This window comes from Mesoplodon bidens, assembly GCF_964165515.1.
Source record: "Mesoplodon bidens genome assembly, chromosome: 9".
Lineage (NCBI taxonomy): Eukaryota > Metazoa > Chordata > Mammalia > Artiodactyla > Ziphiidae > Mesoplodon > Mesoplodon bidens.
The window spans coordinates 19,961,846-19,970,010 of NC_138166.1; positions in this window are offsets into that span (position 1 = coordinate 19,961,846).

The window sequence follows — 8,165 nt, forward strand, 5'->3', positions numbered from 1 at the left end:
CCAACACAAAATGCATAATCTTCCATCAGGATAACGCAAGACTGCATGTTTCTTTGATGACCAGGCAAAAACTGTTACATCTTGGCTGGGGAGTTCTGATTCATCCACCGTATTGACCAGACATTGGACCTTCGGATTTCCATTTATTTCAGTCTTCACAAAATTCTCTTAATGGAAAAAATTTTAGTTCTCTGGAAGACTGTAAAAGGCACCTGGAACAGTTCTTTGCTCAAAAAGATTAAAAGTTTTGGGAAGACGGAACTATGAAGTTGCCTGAAAAACTGGCAGAAGGTAGTGGAACAAAAGGGTGAATACGTTGTTCAATAAAGTTCTTGGTGAAAATGAAAAATGTGTCTTTTATTTTTACTTAAAAACTGAAGGCAATTTTTGGCCAACCCAGTATTGCCTTAGCTACATTTATATCCCCATCCAAAGCTGAAAAAAAAAAAAAAAAAAAAAAAACTGAAACAGAGAAGTTAATTTGCCCAAAGTAAATGTTTGGCCAAGATTTGAACAAGGAGCTTGGCTCCAGAGTCCAAGCACTCAACCACCACTACCCACCACCTTCATTCCTTTAAGCATTTTTTGAATGTTTATTACATGCTGGATCCTGTGCTTAGGAGTCTTTGCCCTCAGGGAGTCCATCCTCCAGCAAATAACACTGCATTCTTCCCCTTCATTTGAGATTTGGCCCCTGTTTTTAATATGCGTGGTCCCTCTCCCATTCCGCACCCCAGCCTGAGTAAGATGTGATGTCCTTGTAAAATAATAATAATCAATAAGCAAAATGCTATGGGGAAAGGGAACAGAAGCCATTGGCTCCGCTGGAGAGGAAAGTCAGACAGAAATGTGTTTATAATGGCGGCAGGATTTGAGCATGTATAAAATTGGGGAAAATAATTTAGGTTTATCACCGAGAGGGAAACATGTTGTTCTTCCTGAAACAGTAAACAAACAGAGAAGGGCCTAGAAGTGAGTAAATCGGCCTTAAAACCTTCGCATCTTGAAGAGCTGGGAGAACATAGAGATTTTTTTAATGTCTGGAAACTCTGAGTGAGTTAGTGTTAAAACTTGTTTCATTAGCCATCTCCTCTATGCCCAAGAACTTGTATTTCTTTTCCATTTTATTTTCATTTTATTCCAAGGAGTGTACGTTATAGAGTTTTCTTTTTGCCTTTATAGTTACATAATTCCTATTACTTTTTTTTAATTGAAGTATAGTTGATTTACAATGTTGTGTTACCTGTTATTTTTTAAATGTAATAAAAATTGGGTCACGACTTTTATCCAAACTTTTTTTTTTTTTATAAATTTATTTATTTTATTTTTGGCTGTGTTGGGTCTTCGTTTCTGTGCGAGGGCTTTCTCTAGTTGCGGGGAGCGGGGACCACTCTTCATCGCGGTGCGCGGGCCTCTCACTGTCGCGGCCTCTCTTGTTGCGGAGCACAGGCTCCAGATGCGCAGGCTCAGTAGCTGTGGCTCACGGGCTTAGTTGCTCCGCGGCATGTGGGATCTTCCCGGACCAGGGCTCGAACCTGTGTCCCCTGCATTAGCAGGCAGATTCTCAACCACTGTGCCACCAGGGAAGCCCTATCCAAACTTTTATATTTGCCCATAAAAAGGGATTCCCTTCTTTCAAGCTTATTCCTTTGGTGGAAAAAATTAAATACCAATGGGGACTATCTCTTTTCTAAGATTATAGTAGATCATAAAATGGAGTTCATCACCCCTCCCTATAGTCACACCCCTTTCCACACTCCTAACCCTGCTGTCACCTCCTACTGGGGTCCAAGCACTCTGACCTACCTGCTTTGGCCAACATACTGCAAGCAGAGGCTTCTAAAGTATGTGCACAATTGAGCTTGACTTCTCTCTCTTGCTGCTCTCCTGTCGGGAGGAGTGCATGCCCGGTGTAAGAGGAGGATGAGAAACAGGGGGAGCCCAGCTGAGACCAGGCTAGATCAACCAACAGCCAGTTGACCCCCAGGTATTTGGACAAACAGCCAAGATCATGAAAGCCACCCAGCCAAACTCCAGCTGAGACATGGTTACATGCCAGTGATATTTTATGATTGTTGTACATTGTTATGGTGGCAATAGATAACTGATTCAAAGACCATTAGGCATCCTTTCCTTTCTGGGATAACTTTTGAAACCAAGCATTGAAAGTTTGGTTTAACCTTATTATGCATGGTGGCCACTGTTTAATTTAAATTAATAATGATGCTGAAGCGAGAAGAGAAATTGGCGTATTTATATGAGCTCATCAACAAAAAATTATAAAATACATGAGGAACTACCAGATAGAATGACCAAGGGGAAATTGAAATACTACTGCAATCTAAAAGAGGCATAAAGTAAGCACTTTGAAATGTTCAGACAGAGAAGAAATAAAATATGTAAATCAGGGATGGCAGATTATAAACTTTGAAAAAACAGGTATGAAAAGAACAATACTGTGTCTTTGCCTTTTTTTTTTTTTTTTTTTTTTTTGCTGGAACAAGCCACTTGAACTCTTCCTTTAAGTATTTAACATATGAAAAAGTGTAGCAGCTCATGGCACTTGAAAGCTATAGCTTCTAAAATAAGTGAATCTATATTTTTCATATATTTGTTTATAAAATTAGTTTTGTCATAATTATATGGTACAAACAAATATTGCTCAGTTGATATTTATTTTGTAGATTAAACTATTAGGTTGAGATAAGAACGCTGAACTTCTACCCTGAGAACACTGAGCCTCAGCTTCCAAAAAGTTGATGTGTAGGTGCTTAATCAATGTCATTCAAATTTGTTTTTGTTATAAGAAATATAGTTTGTTTCCTTGGTATAGAAACACATATAAATATGATTTGGTTTGTTAATTATTGTTATTAATTTGTTTTGGTCAATTTTATAAATTATAAATCAAAATTCTTGAATTTGTAATTCAGTAAGCTTCATTTATTTTGAGGCTATGTATTATGTGTATATAAGTTAATGATGGTTGGGTCTCCTTGGTGACTTATTTATTTTACAAATATATAATGACCGTCTTATCCCCCAACAATATTCAGCTAAAATTCTTTTGTCTTCATTTTTAAGAGTTATTAAGGATTTTATGGATATCCACATCCTACCTATTGTGTAGATACCCATAAAAACCTTTACCCAACAAGCAGAAAATACGCATTCTTTCCAAGCACAAAAGCATTTCCTAAATAAATCAATAAGATTATAGACAATGTCTCAATAAATGCCAAAGAAGCCATAGTCCCACATTCTCTGACCACAATGCAACGTAATTAGAAGCCAATAGTTTTAAAAATTATTTACCACACGATTATAACAAAACACTAGATACTCACGACTCATGAATATCGCTAAAACATCTCTTAGACTTTATATCCAACTGGCCCATGAACATCTCTATTCACTGGGCTGAAAAACAGATCAAACTTGTATCAGTTAAGGTTTTGATCAGGGAAGTAGAGTCACTCTGAATGATACAGAATAAGGACTTTATTATAGGGCTGGACCTTACACAGCTGTGGGGCTGGTGAATAAATCTATGGAAGCTTCTGCAGACAATGGTTGGTCTGAATCAGGAAGAGAAGCCAGATCTGCAGCAGGGGAGAACCAGGACAAAGGAAGCTCACAAGGATGAACTGAAACCCATGAGAACAAACTAGAAGCTGCCTCAAGAATGTTGGTGACCTGTTGAAAGTGATGGCTCCTTTCATGATGGAGCTATACACATACCTGACCCAGGATTCAGAGAAACTGCAAAAAGAGATCCTTCTCTCAAGCTCTTCATCTAATCCACCAGCAATTCTTGCTGGACCTACCTGGAAAGAATTTCTATTGCTTTTCACCAATTCCATTGCCACCTCCCTTAGTCCAACCCACAGTGATTTCTCATCTGTATTATTGTCACAGTCTCCTAGCTGGCCTTCCTGGATCCAATTCACCACCCTACAGTCTATCCTCCACACTGTAGCGAGAATAGTCCGTATAAAACATGTTAAATTACAACGCTCCCCAGATAAAGCCCTCCAATGGTTTCCCATAAATGTATAAATCCCTACGTGACATGCCTCTGGCTACTTTGCTTATATCTTAGCTCTCTCTCCCAGCCAAACACCCAAACACCCTAACACCCTAGAGCCTTTGCAGTCATGATTTACTCTGCTTGGAATTCTCTTCCCCTGTGTGTATGCAAGGTTCTCTCCCTCTCTCCATTTAGGTCGCTCTCCATCTTTCACCTTCCCAGAGACCCTTTTTCTGTTCAATAAATCTGAAGCACAGTCTCCAGACCCTCCCAACCTCATTTTCTTGTTTCATGTTTTTTTTATACCACTTATCTCTACCTGACTTATATCTCTATTTGTTTATTGTGCCTCCTCCATAAGAATGTAAATTCCAGAGAAGCAGGGCTGTTGTTTTGTTTACCCTTATAACACCAAGGCCTAAAACAGTTTTGGCTAAATATCAATGTAATGAATTAATTTAGTTAATTAATCAAATTTAATTAATTAATCACTGGATATTTCTTGAATAAATGAATGAATTTCATACAGGGTATAAAAAATTAATAAGACTTTCAGTTTCCGTTTCCTCATGTAAGGAGCTTGTAAGTCATCACTTTGTCCTAACAACTCATAAAAAGCAGAAACAGACTGAAAGCTCAACTCTTCTTGGCTCCATAAGAGAGGGGAAGACACAGGGTCAAACGGAGCCTGCAAGGTTGGAGAGGCAGAAGGACAAATACAGGGAGTCTTGGCTTATCGGAGCAGAGACTCTCAGAAATTGCCACAGGAGCCAGTGCTGGAGGAGGAAACGCTGAACTGTAATCGAGCAATTGCTGGAAACTCAATGTGAACAAATCTGAGAGTTAAAAACTCCAGGAGGACCCCACAATCATAGGGAGGTCTCCACAATCTTGTGAGACTTATTTCCAGTTCAACCAGCTTCCCACAGCAAATATCAGAGAAAAATACCCTCAAGCTTCTGGCAGGGAGAGGGGAAAAGGAGCCATTCTGAAACATTCCAGAGCACTTCGTTCTTCTTAACAAGGCCAGCCTACAGGGGAAACTAGTTAAACAGACCCTAACCCGCTGGGGTCTTTCCAGAGCCTAACTGACTTCAGAAATGGGAAATACCAAACTCCAGCTTACTCTAGTCATACTCCCCCACCTAAGGAGGGAGAAAAAAAACAGAGCAACACTTGTGAAGTTCACAGTCCAGAGAGGCACAGGCTCACTAAAAGACTGAAACCTAATCATGGGACTGTAGAATGCTTCCCCTTGCCCCACACCTCACCACCACGTGACTAAAGGCCCATTTGCAGCACTTCCTTTTACACCACCTCATGTCTAGTTATCAAGAAAAAAATTACTAGACATACTAGAAGAAAAAAAAACAAAAACACTATTTGAAGAGACAAAGCAAGCATTAGAACCAGACATGGCAAAGGCGTTGGAATTACCAGACTGGGAAGTTAAAACAACTATGATTACTATGCTAAGGGTCTAATGGATAAAGTAGACAACATACAAGAACAGATGGGCAATGTAAGCAGAGAGATGAAAATCCTAAGACAGAACGAAAAAGAAATGCTAGAGATCAAACACAATGTAACAGAAATGAAGAATGCCTTTTATGGGCTGATTAATAGACTAGACATGCTGAGGAAAGAATCTCTGAAATTGAGGATATCTCAACAGTAACCTCCAAAACTGAAAAGCAAAGAGAACGAAGACCAGAAAAAGCTAAACAATATCCAAGGTCTGTGGGACAACTAAAAAAGATGTCATGTGTGTAATGGCAACACCAGAAGGAGAAGGGAAAAAGGAATAGAAGACATATTTGAAACAGTGATGACTATAAAGTTTCCCCCAATTTCATCAGATCAAACCACAGATCCAAGAAGTTCAGAGAACCGAAGCAGGATAAATGCAAATAAATAAATAAATTACACTTAGGCATATCATTTTGAAATTACAGAAAACCAAAGATTAAAGATCCTGGAAGTAGCCAGAAGGAAAAAACACCTTAACTATAGAGGAACAATGATAAGAATTACATCCAATTTCTCCTCAGAAATTAAGAGTAGAGTGAAATGTTTGAAGTGGCGACAGAAAAAAATCCACCAACCTAGAATTCTGTACCCTGCAAATTATCCTTCAAAAGTGAAGGAGAAGGGCTTCCCTGGTGACACAGTGGTTAAGAATCTGCCTGCCAATGCAGGGCACACGGGTTCAAGCCCTGGTCCGGGAAGATCCCACATGTCGCGGAGCAACTAAGCCCATGCGCCACAACTACTGAGCCTGTGTTCTAGAGTCTGCGAGCCACAACTACTGAGCCCACGTGCCACAACTACTGAAGCCCATGTGCCCTAGAACCCGTGCTCCGCAACAGGAGAAGCCACCGCAATGAGAAGCCCACACACCACAAAGAAGAGTAGCCCCCACTCGCCACAACCAGAGAAAGTCCACGTGCAGCAACGAAGAACCAACACAGCCAAAAATAAATAAATAAATAAATAAATCTAAAAAAAAAAATGAAAGGCTTTAGAGAAAAGGAAAATAATATAGGTCAGGAACTCAGAACTGTATAAAGAAAGGACAAGCATTGAAGGACAAATAAGTGAAGGTTAAAGTCAAGTCCACAGAAGAACAGGGCCGCTTCTGTGCCACAGCTGGGACCGTGGTCAGCAGGCCTGCCAGTGGTACACGAGCCTGTCTTCTCAAGGTGGCCCTCCTCAGTCCTGGGCTCCACTGAGGTTTCACAACCTCCTTCCTGGATCCCAGGAAATGTGGGCTGGGAACCTCGCCCTCCACCATATTGCTAATGTCACCAGTGCCACACTGTCTTTTTTTTTTTTTTTTTTTGTGGTTGGACCATCATTTATTTATAATTTCCCCTTCCACTTGGGCATTTTTTTTTACATCTTTATTGGAGTATAATTGCTTTACAGTGGTGTGTTAGTTTCTGCTTTATAACAAAGTGAATCAGTTATACATATACATATGTTCCCATATCTCTTCCGTCTTGCGTCTCCCTCCCTCCCACCCTCCCTATCCCACCCCTATAGGTGGACACAAAGCACTGAGTGAGAGAGTGGCATGGACATATATACACTACCAAATGTAAAATAGATAGTTAGTGGGTACCACACTGTCTTGATTGCTATAGCTTTATAGTTTGTCTTGAAGTTGGGTAGTGTCAGTCCTCTGACTTTGTTCTTTTCCTTCAATATTGCGTTAGCTATTCTGAGTCTTTTGCATCTCCATATGAACTTTAGAATCAGTTTATCAGTATCCACAAGATACTTCTTTGGGATTTTGATTGGGATTGTGTTTAATCTACAGATCAAGATGGTGTTATTTTGAGGCCTCAAGAAAGTACAGGTAAATTTTTAAAAACAGTGCCTAGAATACATTAGGGAATTAATAAATGTTATGTCTGGCTGAACCACCTTGCATAGGAAACAGAATTTAGGAATTAAAGCATTCCTATGTCAGGCCAGTAAAGGCCAGTCCAGTAGAAAATAATTACTTCTGTTTCCAGAGTCTTTGCAGAATATAAAAGGCTGAACTTTACTCTCATTTCCCAAGAGGAGATCATCAGAAATGATTTTGTGAGCATGCCCATTAATCTTGTTTTCTACTCTGTATCTTCAGACCTCAGAACTGTAAATCATAGAAACTAAACCTAGAGTCCACTATAAGATTGATTTTCTTTCCCCTTTTATTTTCTAGAGCTCATGTGGTTATTTCCTCTAGGCATCTTCTTCATGAGTGTTTAAATGAGAAGTTAGGAGACGGGATTCTAGGCTCCTGTGCTGCTGATGCTTCCTTAGATGTGTAGGCTCTTTTGATGATGCTGTTGCCTCTTGCTCAAAGATTTCCATCAATCTGTTATGTATTTTGCATAATAATAATTCAAAACTCCAAACATTACAGTCGATGAAATACCAATTATATTACATTTTCAACCAATCTGAAGTGGATCCACATTTTCTCTCTTGAGCTGACATGCTCCTTTTAGAGTTTGCACTGTAAAACACAGAATTGCAGAGAATTTCATTCAATTCATGAAAATATTTGTTATGCTTTTCATTAGCTCGTCTACATTTATTAAGATATTTAGTTTTCTTAATCGATAAACACCTCAGAAGTCAT